This window comes from Myiozetetes cayanensis, unplaced genomic scaffold (genome assembly GCF_022539395.1).
Source record: "Myiozetetes cayanensis isolate MyiCay16 unplaced genomic scaffold, myiCay2020 scf4, whole genome shotgun sequence".
Classification (NCBI taxonomy): domain Eukaryota; kingdom Metazoa; phylum Chordata; class Aves; order Passeriformes; family Tyrannidae; genus Myiozetetes; species Myiozetetes cayanensis.
The window spans coordinates 58,137,472-58,153,705 of NW_026087631.1; positions in this window are offsets into that span (position 1 = coordinate 58,137,472).

Sequence of the window (16,234 nt, forward strand, 5' to 3'; positions counted from 1 at the left end):
AATTAAGTGTGCTATATTGAGCTTTAAAAGAAACTGATCTGTTCAAAATTTTGGCATCAAGAGTAATTTACAGCCTCTGTCTTTCCTAACGAGCGCAGACCTTCTTGCATATATGAAGTACACATACAGATATGGTGCAAGAATTATTATGTATTTTTAAGCAATACATTTTATTTCTCTTTATAAAAAGTGTTTAAATGTTAAACAGTTAAGTGTTAAACAACAAACAGTGTTTAAATACAGTGTCCCTGTACGGTTTTATACCAGAAGACAGTAGAATTTGTTCTGTAGGAGAAAAAAATCTATCTTTTTTCAAACTCAATGAACAATTTTCGTTCTTGCAAATTCATTTTGTGTTTAATATATCTGTTGTAGATGTTCAGTGACAGACTTGAATCTTGCTCAAACCCTAATTCAGCTTTTACATTACTGAACAACTTTTCAAATAGTGAAATATTAAATCTGACATATGTTATCAAACATTTAGTTATTTTTAAACTGAATTTTACTTTATATTTGATAATATTATTCCCTTATAAATACTGTGTTTCTTTATCAGGAGGACATAATTACATATATTTGTTTAAATTAAGTTAATACTAGTTATTCTGGGAACAGCAGAGAATGATACTTAGAGCAGTTTGAGAACCTAATCCTCTGGTACTGCACATATAGACACATTCTATATTGTTTTCAACCCCTACTTTGCAATTCACCATTTCACAGGGTGATGGTTATGGAGATTTTTCTTTTTAATATGAACATAGGAAGTCTTCAGATTGGACTGATATTAAAACATTACATGGTTTTTGCTAGTTTCATAACAATTTTTCATCCTTTTGCATTGATTTATCTTCTTTATCTAAGAAAAGGTAATTTTCTTCTCTTAGAAGAGCCTTCCCTGTCTACTTCCTTCCCCACTGACCACGTTTCTTCACTACTGTGAATAATTATGCCACTTTTTTTATTTCCCACAGGATCAGACACAATTTTTATTTCTTTGAATGCATTCTGCTTTCCCTTAGGCTGCCACTCACACTTGGCTGGATCACCTATACCCGCATATAATACTTTTTCAATGATTTCCTTCACATTTTCATAGCTGCAAGACTAGTAATAGCTGGTTTGCCACTCTGCTGAATCTACACCCTTCTAGAAAGACAAGCATTGTCCTGTAGGGGGGTTCTATACATCTATTGTCTCTTTTCTTAACATCAGGTTTCATTTTGTTCAGCATTTTTTACAGTATTTGACACCACTGGTTCCTAGACAAGCTTTTAAATGCATTAATAATAAAAATTAATTGATCATTTCATCAATAAGCCCAGTGCCACCCAAAACCTGCCTTAAAAGTGTAATATGAAATGTTGTTGTTGCACTTGCAGCCTTATGGGAGGAAGAAGAATAGATTAACAACACACCAAGAAAGGAACTTTCATCTGGAAAATTAAGAACACTACCTCCAAAGTGCAACAATGCATTCAGAAAGACTTGGGAAATATTAAGAAACTGCAACATTTGAAAGGAATTTCATTCTTCTTCTTTTTCTAGCAGAAATTACTCTTCTGTTTACTAGATAAATTTATGGAAAAGTTGTCTTACATTCCTTACATTTGACAATAGTTTGTTTAGAGATTAAGTCCTTGTTTTCCCTGCATTCATGTCCATCCCTAGATGAATACAAAATATTATTTATAAACTCTGAAAAAACTTTGTGGAATGCATGTAGGCAGCTCAATTCATTAAAACAGGATGTTGCTGGTGGTGAGAACTTTGCAGGTTTCAACAACAAATTGCTATTGTTACGAAAAGTGACCAAAAATGCTGTGTTGTATCATTTCTGCTTGAGAAGTTAGCAGGTTGGAAGGATGCAGATGGTGAAATACTGTCATGCAAAACAAAAAATGAGGATGACTAGGACAGCTAACCTACCATTATTCTCCCCTCAAAAATATGGAAAACACAATGAAGTATCTACTTAATAGAAGGTGGAATACAATTATTAGAAGTCTGTATCGACACAGTAATCTTAAAAAGAGGGGTATTTTCCTGCCAAAATCTATCACATGCATATCATCAAGTTCATTCAAAAAATGCAGAAAGATAAAAGCACAAACTATGGCTAAATGTCCTGCCAACTATGTCTGACACAAAATCGGTGACAGAAAGATTATTATCTAAAAAGATCCATTTACTCTAAAAAAGTTGAAAATGCATTTACAGTAATCAACCTTCTTAGGAATACTTCATTCAGCAAAAAGCTTAAGCTTTTCTATAGTTATAGATGTCTGTTCTCATTAGACTAATTTACCCTATATGCCTGTTTGACTTTGAGATCTTTGTTTAGTCAATTTCTTGAGAAGTTATCACAGAGCCTTCTAGTCAAAGGATAGTATTGTGAAGTTTTAAAGCATATCTATGACATAGCAATAAATCTTTCTACATATTGAGCCAATGCTAATAGCACTTAGAAGCAACCTGTGACCCCTGCCTGAAATGCACATACACAGTTTTGACTTCCATTATTCCACAGTAATGGAATCAATTTTCATAGCTGATCTTTTTTACTGTGATATGAGATCCCCTAGGGCTGAACACAACGTATCTTCTCTAATTTTTAAATCTTCATTCAATTAAGGATTTCTGAGCAAGGGGTGATAGTTTCATCAAAATATTCCGTCAAAATATTCATCAAAAATATTTCATCATGTTGCCTTTTATTAACTGCTCACAGAATCAAAGGTTAGTCAGCATTTCTTTCTTGTTTGTTCAGGGAGATTTTTCTTTGAAGTACAATTGAAGGAGGAGCCTAAATCTACATAGAAGCCCCCCCAAAAATGGACTAGGTGTGTAGAGGAGCTGAAGCTGTATTCCTAGCTTGTTAGATTTTAATATAGTATAGATTTAATATAGTATAGATTTCCTACTTTGTTGCAGGGGGTAATAAGTTTTTTTTAAGAAGAAACAAAATTTTTTGAAGGCTAATAAGATAGCTCATAGTATTCAGTAAGGGATAACATGAATATCCTTTACACATTTTCAGGCATATCAAGCATTTTATTTTGATCTGTGACATTGAGGATATCAAGAATTAATGAGGTTTTTCAGGACTTCTCTGAAATGAAATTCCCAAGGGCTTTAGTTAGACTTTGGGACTCAGTTAGTCCTTAACATCAATTATCCTTAATCCTTGACATGTATCAACTCTAGTCAAAACTAGAATGAAACTCTGTTCCATTTTCAGATCGAATGGTTCAGAAGCAGCACCAAAAAACAGTGCACATCGTAAAATGAATACAACTGTCTTATTTGAATGAAAATACTGAGACACATTAAAGGGCTTTAATGCAGTTGTTAGGACTAATGTTGATCAAGGACTCTGTTGTTCTGTTGCAAAAAAATAGTGTCACTAGAACCTCAATATTAATAAATAATAAATATGGACTTCAGTTTCAAAACAGATCTGCAGATATTTCTCGGATAAGCAATAGGCTAACACCATGCTGCAGCAAAGCATAGTCTTTAAAGGACAACTGCCACTGTTATTGTCATTAACATTATCACTGCAGCAGCCTCCCTAGCTAAGCCTGATATACCTATGGAGAACATTATTCTGGGAGATACTGAAAAACACCTGAAGGACAGCACTGCCATCACTCACTCAGCATGGCTGAGTGAGAGGAAAGTCCTGCTTATCAATCCTGTTTTCCTTCTATGACAAGGTAACCCGTCCAGCTCATCAAGGGAAGAAAGTTGATGTCACCTTTTAGGATTTCAGTAAAGTTTTGATATCGTCTCCCATAGTGTCCTTCTGGACAGAATGTCCATCACACAGCTGGATAAACACACCATGCAGTGGGTGAGCAATTGGCTCAAGGGTCGAGCACAAAGGGTGACATCAGATTGGCGATCTGTCACCAGTGGGGTTCCACAGGGCTCCATCTTGAGCCCAGTGCTCTTCATCATCTTCATAAAGGATTTGGATGCAGGACTGGAAGGCATACTAAGCAAGTTTGAAGATGACACAGAACTGGGAGGAGCTGGTGACTCCTTGAAAATCAGGGAGGGCCTGGAGAGAGACCTTGAAAAATCAGAGGACTGGGCAATCACCAACCATAGGAAATTCCACAAGGGAAAGTGCCAGATTCTTCAGCTGGGATTATGCAACCCTGGATGTGCATACAGCCTGGGGAATGAGATGCTGGAAAGCTGTGCCACAGAAAGAGACCTGGGGTCCTGGTCAATGGCAGTTGAATCTGAGTCAGCAGTGCCCTGGCAGCCAGGAGGGCCAACCGTGTCCTGGGGGGCATCAGGCAAAGCATCGCCAGCGTGTCAAGGGAGGGGATTGTCCTGCTCTGCTCTTCACTGGGGAGGCCTCACCTCAAATATTGTGGCAGTTTGGGGCACTGCAATATAAGAAAGATATTAAGGTCTTAAAGAGTGTCTTAAAGGAAGGCAATGAAGAAGGTGAAGGGGCTTGAGGTGAATCAGTATAAGAAGTGGCTGAGATCACTTGTTCTGTTCAGCCTGGAGAAGAGGAGACTGAGGGGAGACCTCAATGCTGTGACAACTTCCTCGTGAGGGAAAGAGGAGGGGCAGATGCTGATCTCTTCCCTCTGGTGACCAGTCATAGGACCTGAGGAAATGGACTGAAGCTGTGTCAGAAGAGGTTTAGGTTGGGTATTAGGAAAAGGCTCTTCCCCTAGAGGGAGGTTGGGAAGAGGCTCCCCAGGGAAGTGGTCACAGCACTAAGCTTGACAGAGTTCAGGAAGCATTTGGACAATGCCCTCAGGCATATGGTGTGCCTCTTGGGGATGGTCCTGTGCAGGGCCAGGAATTGGACTCGGTGATCCTTATGAGTCCCTTCCAATTTGGTATGTTCTGTGATTCCCTGATTTTAACTAAATTATGAGACCTGATTTAAAGTAGTAATAAAAAGGAAAAGTAGTGCTTTCTATTGTTATATCTGGGTTATAAAAATAATAATAACCCCTCTAACTAGAAGCATTTCACTCTTGTCTTTTAGTCTTGATTTCCAATGCACCAGCACCAACTTCTCTACCTCAGCAAATAAAAACACATCCCAGGCTACTGATATGACAAAAGTGTCATACAAAAGTTTGCATAAAACCAGAAAATCTTCACCCATTTAACTCATAAATGTTAAGAGATTGTCATCAAAGCTATTAAGCTAATTTATATAGCTCATTGAAGGGCTTAAACATTTTGTTTCTTAGAGCAAGGCATTTGTGGTTGCATATTAGGAATCCCTGTCATGATGGGTCTGGTCTACAGTCCAGAAAGTGCAAGAAAATACTGGTATTAATTTCTGTGTGCTCTGGGAAAAACACTGACATTATTTAGTTTTCTCTTGTGTATAAGCAACTAAGAGGCTTTCCTTCCACTGAGTTGTTTTCCACTTACTTTGAAAATAAAGATAATTTAGAAAACAATTACGTATTAGCTTGGCAGGATAATTCTCTACTAGGTATTTTGATCTGTGAAATATAAGATATTAAGCTATATTACCCAGTTCACAATATATATTCTTTACTCAAAAGGCTATGTGACTATCAAAGGAATAACAGAATTTTAAGAAAAAAATCTTGTGCCAGTATTTTTCACATTTTTCAAGACCTGGAACAAAATGCCACATGATAACATGTCTTTCAAAGACCAGCAGGTCTTTCAATTCATAACATGGAAAGATTGTTTCTCATGAAGAAAAAACCTTGTTTCAGCAAAGAAAAAAATGCAGATTGAGTTTCTTGAAGCACAGAGAACTTGATTCTTACTAAATATAAATTTCCATAGCTTCTTGGACGTCAATGGCCACATCCTGAACAGTGTAATTTATTGGAGTTATGACAGTTTACTCCAAACAATAATCTAGCCTCTTGTACCTTCAATTTTGTGGTATTTTATAATGGATAAGATGTGTTAGAAAAACATTATCTTTGTCCTTGAAGATGACTCAATCTGAAAGGGCAGAAGGGTAGGTAATATACATGAAGAGAATCATCTACCTTTTTGGGGTTTGTTTTACTTCAGGTCTGTTTGCATAATGGTTTTTACATTTTTAACTTTTAAATAAACAGTAAAATTCCCTTTTACTTCAGTAGCTCATGGTCATGCCCAGAATGCATCTATGATGCCCTCTTGATAAGTAGCACCCCAGAGTGGAGTCAGAGGAGGAGGAATTTCCAGAACCTTGTGTTGGCAGTTGAGTAGATGAGAGCATGGGGTAACACGGCAGATGCAGAGCACTGTTGATGATGGACACCTAAATTCCTATAAACTCTGTATGTGTGTAGAGACACTCCCCACCCCCAGGCTTCATTGACAGCCATTCTGGGTTCAATGCCCATAGGAAAGTATGTTCGACAATTTCCTGTTCTATAGTTCAGAGCTTCATGCGGCCCAGAGGCCACTGCAGTGTGGCAATCAAAGCAGTATCTTCACAGTATATGATCACAACACAAAGCCAACTTTAATACCGTGTTTGTCTCTAGGACTGTAACATACCTTACTTTCTTCCTCTGAGGCCACTAAAAGAGTCAGATTCCATCAACAATTACTCATAAGTAAAACTTTTGATTCCCAACTCAACAGCACTCCTGCTTTTTGGAAGCCCTATCTAATCTTGTGCTTTTATAAGTCTGTTTCTCTGAAATACTGCTCTCAAATTTTACATGCATTTTCAAGAGGCAATAGTGATGTGTGTTATTTTGCAGGTATTTCAAACTCTTAGACAAATGCTACTTGTTTTTATGCCTATCTGCAACACTCTTTTAGGTCTCACTCATTTCTCTGTAGGCAGTCATTTGTCAACTCTATTGCATCATTTTGAAACTGCAGATGTCTCTCTAGGCACTAGACTGTGTTTGGTGAGAGCAATAAAGACTCTAATTACTTATATGTTTCCCTGCTGAAGGTGAACTTTTGAACTAAAAGATGGACTAAATTTTCTGCACTTAGCTTTGCAGAAGTAACTGCTGGCCAATTTCATCTTTCAGCCATACTTCAGCTCATTGATACCATTCCAGAACAACAAAAGTGATAGAATACAGAGGGCATGTTCAAAAATCATCAGTATTGTTATAAAACACTTTTTAAAATTATTATTTATTTTATTATTATGTTATTAAACTGTTCATAGCATATGCAATACCAATTATGAAAATTTGATACTTTAAAGAAAAGCAATATCAATTTATCTAAAATATTTTTTTACTTCATTTTAACATGTTTTCTTAGGTTATAAAAAGTTCAAATAAAATCTTGTCCTCTGTTTTATTTATCTTTCCTATATATGAATTTAGAGGTTCAGCTTTCAAGAAAAGCAACACTGTTTTTCTCCAGATGAAATTAGATTTTTCCTTATTTGTCAAAAAAAGAGAGGTACTTAGTAATAATAATAATGGCCAGTCTTCGCGAGCGAAGATCCAGGGAAGGTCTTTCCACCTTCCAGCCTGCGCATTGGATTTTTTAGGTGAGACACAGTGTGCGCGGAACTGAGCCCACCCTTTAATCCTAAGGTTCATCTGCCGGGGCCAAGCGAGCTTGGACGGTGGCAGCGAGGTCCTTAGGACGTAGACGGGTTGCCTTTAAGGGCTAACGAGCTCCATCTGCCCGGGAGTGGCCCTGACCGGGAATCGAACCCGGGTCTCGGCGGTGATAGCGCCGCGCCTTTACCACTAGACCACCAGGGGCTCTATGAGAAAATCATCATGTGATCTGCCGGATGAAGATGAGAAAATTGTTGCTGATAAGACAGTTGACTATTTTAATTAAAATTAATCCAAATTTCAATCTTAAAGTACAGTACAACATACATGTGATTTCCAAGAAAAATTAGAAATATTGCTCCACATATGACATGTATCTTAGCTACTATGGGGCTTTCAAAATCTGACACAACAAAGGAAAGACATAAGGAGGGGACCGAACAATTTAAAGAGTGTGTAGAAACCTGACACATAATCCAAACTGTGTAAAAAAAAGTATTTTTACTTCCCTTCTTTAGAATGGTATTTCTAGGCTTTTTAAGGTTGCACTAAGGGGAGTTTCATGTTAATCACTGGTTTGGCTTTCAATTTGACAGAAAGGGATGTAGTATAGACTAATACAATACATAACAGAATTAACTGTGAATGGCTAGCACTTTCTTGTAACAGTATTACTCTTTTAGCATTCTTGTCAGCGAATAAGCCTGATGAAGGTTAACCTACACAAATGAGACAGCTCTTCATTGTTAATGAGCAAAGCTCCCTCAGGCTCCCTGTAATTCTCTGTGTTATTAAAACCAATAGGGTTTTGTTGATTTGCATTAGGTGGGACTGGCCCACTGCCTTTCTACTACAGCAAATTGATTATTTAACAGGGCACTAAGGTTTAAATGCTTATAATTGCACTCACTAATTGTATCTGGAAGTAATTTGATAAAAGCTGCAGTTTGTACAGATAGGAGAAATGAGATTATATGCTGTTTATTATTATGTACTTCTACAATTTGCATGGCAAACATCAGTAGGGCCACCTTGTATCAGTTTCATTGCAAGTGCTAATCTAAGTAAAAGATTTCCAGCAGGAAGTTTCTCACTGGCTGTTTTTCCAGTTATAGACAGAAGACTCTCTGCTGCACATCAAATAACATCACTGCTGTCTGTTGCCCTGTCATTTCAGAATTTATTTATAAATTAATACTCTTTTACCTCCATGTTCAGTTAATGAAACTTGTGTGATAACTGGAAATCTGAATTATTATTGTAAACTTTGTAGCTGTCTACTGATGCCTTGAGAAAGTAGTTTTGACTGCTTTTTACTTACTATAAGCTAGAAAAACACTAAAATGGTAGGCTCTTATTTTCTTTGTTTTCCACTACTTTTCAGGGGAAACAAATTTGGTAAATTTTTTTCTCTTTTAAATTAATCTTGCTCTGTACTGTTAGAATGTACCAGCTAAAATAGAAGAAATAACCCAAAACTCAAAATATAATGAGCTTACTTAACTGTATAGAATTCAATAAGACTTTGACAACCAAAGAGTTGTGAAGAGACAGTTTACCTGAATAGGCAACCTTGTTCCATCGTATACTCTCCATGAGTTTGGTTGATAAGGATCTGTTTCCTGGCACTGACCTTTAATGCTTCTTTAAAGTACTGTTTCACAAGAATAAAAATACATGTAGCGGTATCACTACAATCATATGTCTTTTCATGTGTCAGAGAATGGAGCTTCTGAATGAATACTGTGTTCTCATACTTTAAACAAACAGATGTCTGTATTCCAGCTCCAGACTTTCTGCCTAATTTGAAAATGTCCTAAAAAGCCTTTGTCAGTTGGCTGCTCTAGGAAGGAAGAGTATTTCATCTAGACAAAATCTGTTATACCAGATCCAGAGGCTCATATATGGGATGTTAGAGGGCTACTTTCAAGTTTTGTGTGAGTCTTAGACTAATATTCTGTTGGTCATCCACATGGATAACAGTAGTGCTGTCAAGGGACACTTGGACTAAATGGAAAGGTATTACAAAATTCTGGAGGCAAGCAAGACTACCAGAGGTGACTGGAAGCCTGAGTACTGTTTACCTGCATCCTACAGATGAAAAGGAAAAGCTTGAGTAGAAAAGGACACAGCTCTAAAATTGACAGTTGTCTGAAGGACTGGTATTATAGGCAACACTTTGGCTTTCAGAGTCATAAATACCTGTCTGAGGAATTAAGATCATTATAAACAGAATGAACCTCTTTGGCAAAGTGGAATAAGAACATCTTTTACAACATGCATGCCAGCCGTGCAAAAAGGATTTTAAACTAGGAGCAGGAAATCTGATGATAGCTGTTTGCAATTAACTCAAGAAGCAGAGGTCATAGGTGATATATGCAAAGGATAGGATCAAGGCAGTTTTTGAAAAGGATGAAACAGGTTTCAAAGAGACTCACTTCAAGTTGTATGTTGTCACAGAGCTATGCCACCACTAAAATGAATATTAATACTAATACTTACACTAAATTTATTCCCTGATGGTGGGATACAGGCTTAGATGGTGGGATACAGGGATACAGGTTCAGAAAAGACAGAGAGACATGATAAGGAGGATGACAGGTTGCCCATATGTGAAGGAAGTTTTCAAAAGCATGTTTTTAATGTGATGGACTACAGGTTATGTGACTTAGGCCCAGAACAGTAACAGTGACATGCTGGGATTGTTTCCACACAAACAGAGTGAAGAAGTGGGCAAAGACTTCTTCAAACCAATGTAAACCAAAATCCTGGTTTACATGAGAGACTTTAAACTCCCATTACTACTGGCAAGGCTTTATGGCCAAGAAAATTTCTGTATAAGATGTCTGGATACGGAGAGATTGTTGATGGTACAGCTACCCTATGGGTCAATCAGGGTTGGCACACACAGCTGGATCTAGTATTCACTAATAAGGAAGAATTAGAGGTGGATGTGACAACCACTGATTGTAGTGACCATGAAACAGTGAAGTTTGAGGTCCTGAGGAGGAAAATGAATGAGAGAAGCAGAGCACAGAGCCTGGATCTGAGGAAAACATTGGTTTGCAGAACTGGTATGGTAAGTCCCATTGAAGGCAGCACTGAAGGGCAGAGAAAATCTGACAGGTCTAGAGAATAGTATCATAGAGTCACAAGAGCCATTCTTCTTTATGGAAAAAGGATACACAAAGCAAGAAACCAATGTGAAAAAACACAATACTCACAATAGCTGTGACAGAAAATCAATGTGTATGGAAGGCTGGAATGGAAACTGGTGACAAAAGAGGGAGAATCACTGCCCAGGCATTCCAGCATGGTATTAGGAAAACCAAAGTCCGGCAAAGTTGAGTCTTGTAAGTGACATTAGGGGCAAGAGAAAGAGCTTCTACTCTCACTCTAACAGTAAAAGGCAAAATGGTCTGGTGGGAAACAAGTGAGGTGCCACAGGGCCTAATCTGGGACTTGTACTACTTGACATTTCTACCAGTGACCCAGAGAATGTACTATGGGCAAGCACATCAAATTTACAGCTGACACCAAGGGGGGATATTCATCAAACTTGAGAGCCAGGCTGCCCTGCAGGACCTGGGCATGTAAAGGAAGAAGCTGAAAAGATACCAGGAAACTGAGCAATGAGACCAAGTCCTGTCCTGGAAAGACAGAGCTGGGTACGGGCTGGGTCTGGGGGATGGCTGTGGATCATTCTCTCTACTCAAAACTTGCAAGATCCTTGCATTAGAACAAATTCAGTGGTGGCTACCAAGGTGGGGGGGCCAGATCCTTTGTCCTACCAGGACAGACCGCAAGACTTCAGCTGTTTCAGTCAGATGAAGAGCAGGGCTTTGAGGGCACCCAACAGCAGCCTGACAGTGTTCACATCCAAAACTACAGGACTGGCTCTGGTCTAGAGAAAGGAAGGAAAAATAAGTCATCTCAAGGGTAGATCAGAAGTGGAACAGCAGCACAGACAGGCTGAGCCATTTCCATCCTTTGATTTTTCCAATAACCAAGTGGCTACTGGAAAATTTTTTTTTTATTATTATTTCTTATATTATCTATATTCTGTATATTTTGTACGATATATTACATATGATACAAAATACAATGCAATATTTATCTTATACTATATTATATCTTATATTATCTTTTATAATATATTCTATTATAGTTCTAACATTTCTAGAAGCCCACACAACCTGTTCAGAATTCTGTGTCAACCCTGCTTTAAGCAGCAGGTTGGACTAATGAGACCAGGTCCTTTCAAGCCCATGTGATCCTCTCATTTTGTAATTTTCCTTCCTTGGACCTTGGCACCTAAGGTTCTAGACAGCAACTTCTGTTTATTTTGTAATTCTTCTTGTAAATATTCTTGTAATATTAAATTCAACAATTGGAAGAAAAAATAAAAGCGGAATTTTTACATGTTGAATCAACTACCTATAATATCATTCTATGAATGGGTCTCACTAGTACAAAGTCTAAAAGGATGTTAGAAGAACAAGAAAAAACAAAGATTTTTTAGACATACATAATCAAAAAATGACAACAAAAGTAGAGATGAAGGACTAATTTAATCATACCTGATATTATGTTTCCTAAACTGTCAACAAAATCGGTTGAGGTTGTAGGTAATACAGAACCAGTGCATTGAGTATATGTGGCTAGCTCAGTGCTGCACCCACAAGTGACACTGCACTGGCTTTGACCTGAGGTGAGTCACATCCTATTCAAAACTGGAACCAGGTCTTCAAAAAGGAGTGGGACCACCAAAGAGTGGCCAGAAAGGTCTATGAGTACCATAAACCAAAAGAGGAAAGAACCCTGTAGGGACAAGGAATAAGAAACTATGCAAGACCCAGGACAGATGTTTACAACATAAAGAAGAAGTTTTAGAGCATAAAATGGAGATGTCCACATGAAAATGAAAAGGGAATACTAGAAAGAATGAAGTAAAAAAAGACAATCTAGAAAACTGGAAAAACAGCGCTTTTAAAGTGAGTAGGCTGGCATCAAGTAAGAAATGAAAAAATAGAAGTTCCTCTGATCCAGAAAAGCATAATCATAGGATCCAATATCACTACTGTATGTGAACAGCTTCTTTCTAATGATGGGGATGCATGCAATAGGGAAGTCCTTCATTTTGGACTGGTACATATCCATCAGTGGACATTAAGCAACATGAAGTGTGAGAAAACTTGGCTTGTACTGTGAGCAGCCAGATTTTGTTTTTTCAATACTGATTCATACACAGGAGACATTTCTTAAAAGTGCCAGATGAAAAAGTAGAATATTAAAAAAAAACTAAAGAAAAAAGGAAATAAGTTTTAAAATATTTGGGCTGTCAAAGTCAATATCCTGACATCTACTAAAAAATGCATTCAAGTCATCTGAAAATGTGCTTAGTGCTGTTATCAACTGCTTGTGTCATCGATCTCTATGTGTTTATAAAAAACTCTGCTCCTTTGGAAACTCAGAAGTTTGGTTGTTTATTAATATATGTCTTCATTGTTTCTAAAACAGGTTTTTTCTTAAACTTCTTATTTTTTAAGATGTGAGATGTCAATTAGTTCCAAATTTTACCCAGTTAATTTCTGTAGCTTACTAAAGTAGAAAGGAATTATGCTAAAGTTCAACCTGTAAAATCTATTCAAACATGTTCATTTTGAAATTTCTTTCCTTTCTTCCCAAAATGGAAATTTATGTAATTCTTAAATTTTTTAGACAAATGCTTTTATAAAGAAACATTACCAGACATTATATTAAAATTTGCTATTCCATTGGGTGTAGCCATGGTATCTCCTGTAAAAATTATCTGTATGTCTGCTGTGAAACTGGTACACAGTTACACTATGTACATGCAGTTATTCTGTGGCTTAATATATGATGCTTTTGTTGCAGACATGAACATTTGTTTGGAGATTGTTAAAGCAGTTGTTAAATTCACAACTTGAATTATTTGTTTCCTGTGTTCTCACACACTCCTTTTATCTATTTCAGTTACCTAACAATGCAACATTACACTGTGATGGTGCGTGTAAATAGGCAAACTTTGCTATAGAAGGATGCCTAAGCATATTCCAAGAACAAGCACAGGGCAGAGTCTCAAACAGTCCCTCTACATAGCACAGAGCAGCCATCAGGTATATGGCACAGGGACACCCTTGCAATGATAGGGACACAAGGCTGGAAGGTGAAGGTATCAAGGAGCAGCAAGGTCTAGCTGCTACAGCAAGGGAGCCAGGAGCTGAGGGGAAATGCCAGCCAGCCTGGGCCCTGGCACAGCTGCTGAGCAGCTGCAACACGGCTCAGGCAGGGGCAACAGGGACAGACTCTTGAAATAGAGCTCCCCAGGGAAGGAAGGCACCCCAGGCTTCTGGTTTCTCATCAGTGACAGAGCTGACCTTCACTTGTCTACTGAGCACCTTAACATACGGCACTGAGCCCCTAAACTTATCCCATTGAGGCTTCCATGAGGGGTATGTACCCTGGGTGCTGACAGAAAATACAATCCTACTCAGATTTTTCACAAACATTTCAGGGGTTCTGGCAGCTTTACAGGAGATGTTACTTTTACATTTTGTCTTTAATTTCCTTAGAAGCACTGCAGCTTCAACTGAACTTTTTTTCTTTTTTTGAGGGGAGAGGACGAGCAATGGTTAAAATGACCTTGTTTCTTTACTTTGAATGTGAAAACCACACTATGTCAGAATAAGAAAAATGCCATTTCACATTTCAGAGTATACATATCACATGTCATGACAAATCTGAAGAAATACTGATAAATACTGACATTTTCAAGAGGCAAAGGTCTTGCAATACTGTATGATCCAGCAGCAAACTCTAGGATACTTGCCATCTCACGTAAATACTTTCCGTTAAAAATGCAGGTTTAATTTTTAAAATTATTGCAAGAAGCAGGTTTGTTTTTTTTTCCCAGTGCTCTTCTGACAACTTGCCTGCACTTTCCATAAACCTTTTTTAATATATGTGTAGTTATAAAACAAAAAGAAACAGTAAACACTCTGTGTTAATAACAGCAAAAATTTTCTTATGAAACAATAGGACTATACATCTTGTTCAGTGAATCAAAACATCAGTTTTATTTACAAATATCTGAAATTATATTTCCCAGTTCAAATGAAAATATGACAATAGTTTCTCATACTCATTTTAATATTTGTAGAATGTAATGAGTTAAAACTAACTTTATTTGAATTATATTACGTAACAAATACAGTTGCATTCTGGAAAATTATATTTTCATGTTTTCACACCTAGACAGAGATTAAGATTAAATATGTTCTCATAATTCACTGTTCATAAAGAAAATTCCCCTGTATCACTTGGATTCCTTTATGAGCCCAAATTTTCTGAATATTTGTGTTTTTATGAGGTGTTTGGATATGGGAAGGAAAAAGGTGTATTTAGAAGGTCAGTTCTGACTTCTCTTCCAAACCCCCACTTATCACAGAAGTTTGTTTTGGTTTTCATATAATCAGTATTATTTTCTTTTATGGGGAACGAAAAAGAAATTCAAAACAATTCAAAGCTGTCTTTGCAAACTGAGGGTCTGAATTATTTTCTGAAAAGTTTGAATAGTAATGGTATCTACAAGGAAAAAGAAAACAGAAAAAGAAATGCAAACCAACACTAACAAATAGAAGCTAACCCAGCCAGGATTGACAGGTAATGTAAATCATGGGTCAGTTACCACCAGTTGAAGATGAGGCTGTTACGTTCATTTCAGATGCTCATTTGCCAGCTGTAAAATTCACCCACTTGACTGCTTCAATATTCAGCTGAAAAACACTTGCAGCTTAGTGTCATCACACCAGAGGAGATACACAAACAATAGTAATAATACCAAACTATTTCCCATGCAACTTAGGCAAAGTTGAAAAAATATGCTATTTCTAGGGGTCTATGTGTTTGTGATTGGGGAATAAAATTTTTAATGAACTGTGGTAACTCTCAAAGTATATACTATTTTAAAGAGTTTGTAAATCTTAGGCACTTAGTAAAAACTCTGTAGTAGCTCCCAGAGAGCTTATTTTGACTATACAGCTAACAGCACAGGGTCAGTTAGAATCAGTACCTCAGCTTTCATCACCACTGAAGCTCAAATAGAACTGGTTAGATTTTCTCCAATAGGTTAGACTACAGATCACAGCTAAACTCTCTTTTCAGGTGTTTTAGTCCACAAAGGCAATTAGTGAGCTAGAAGTTCAGACATTGACTTCTTCCTCATTATTTTACTTTTGTAGACAGAGTAAGTAAAGGGCCTTTCTGAACAGAGCCACAGAAACACAGATGTTGTGCATTTGGATAATCTCCAACGTCAAATCATTCCAGGCACAGTAGGGGTGCAGGAGTCTCTAAAGGCAAGAATATCAAAATAAAAACTATTGAAAGGATTGTGTTCCACCAAACTGTTTAACAATATTTCCAACAGGAAACTCAAGGGAACACCTGGGGGCAAAAAATGGAAATGAACCTCAATGGTGAAGCTCTAGTAGTTTGTTGTAAAATATTCATAGGGATGTTCTATGCAGAAGGTTTAAAAAAGGTCTAAAACATATCCACCATTACAAAGCAAAGTTTTATGGTGCCAGAAAACCCCAATCAGTATATCTGTTTGCTCTGTTTTACTGGGGCTTTGTCTAAAGAGCAGGATTTATCCCTTCTAAGCTTATTATGAATTTGCTGAATTTGCTAAATATTCATAG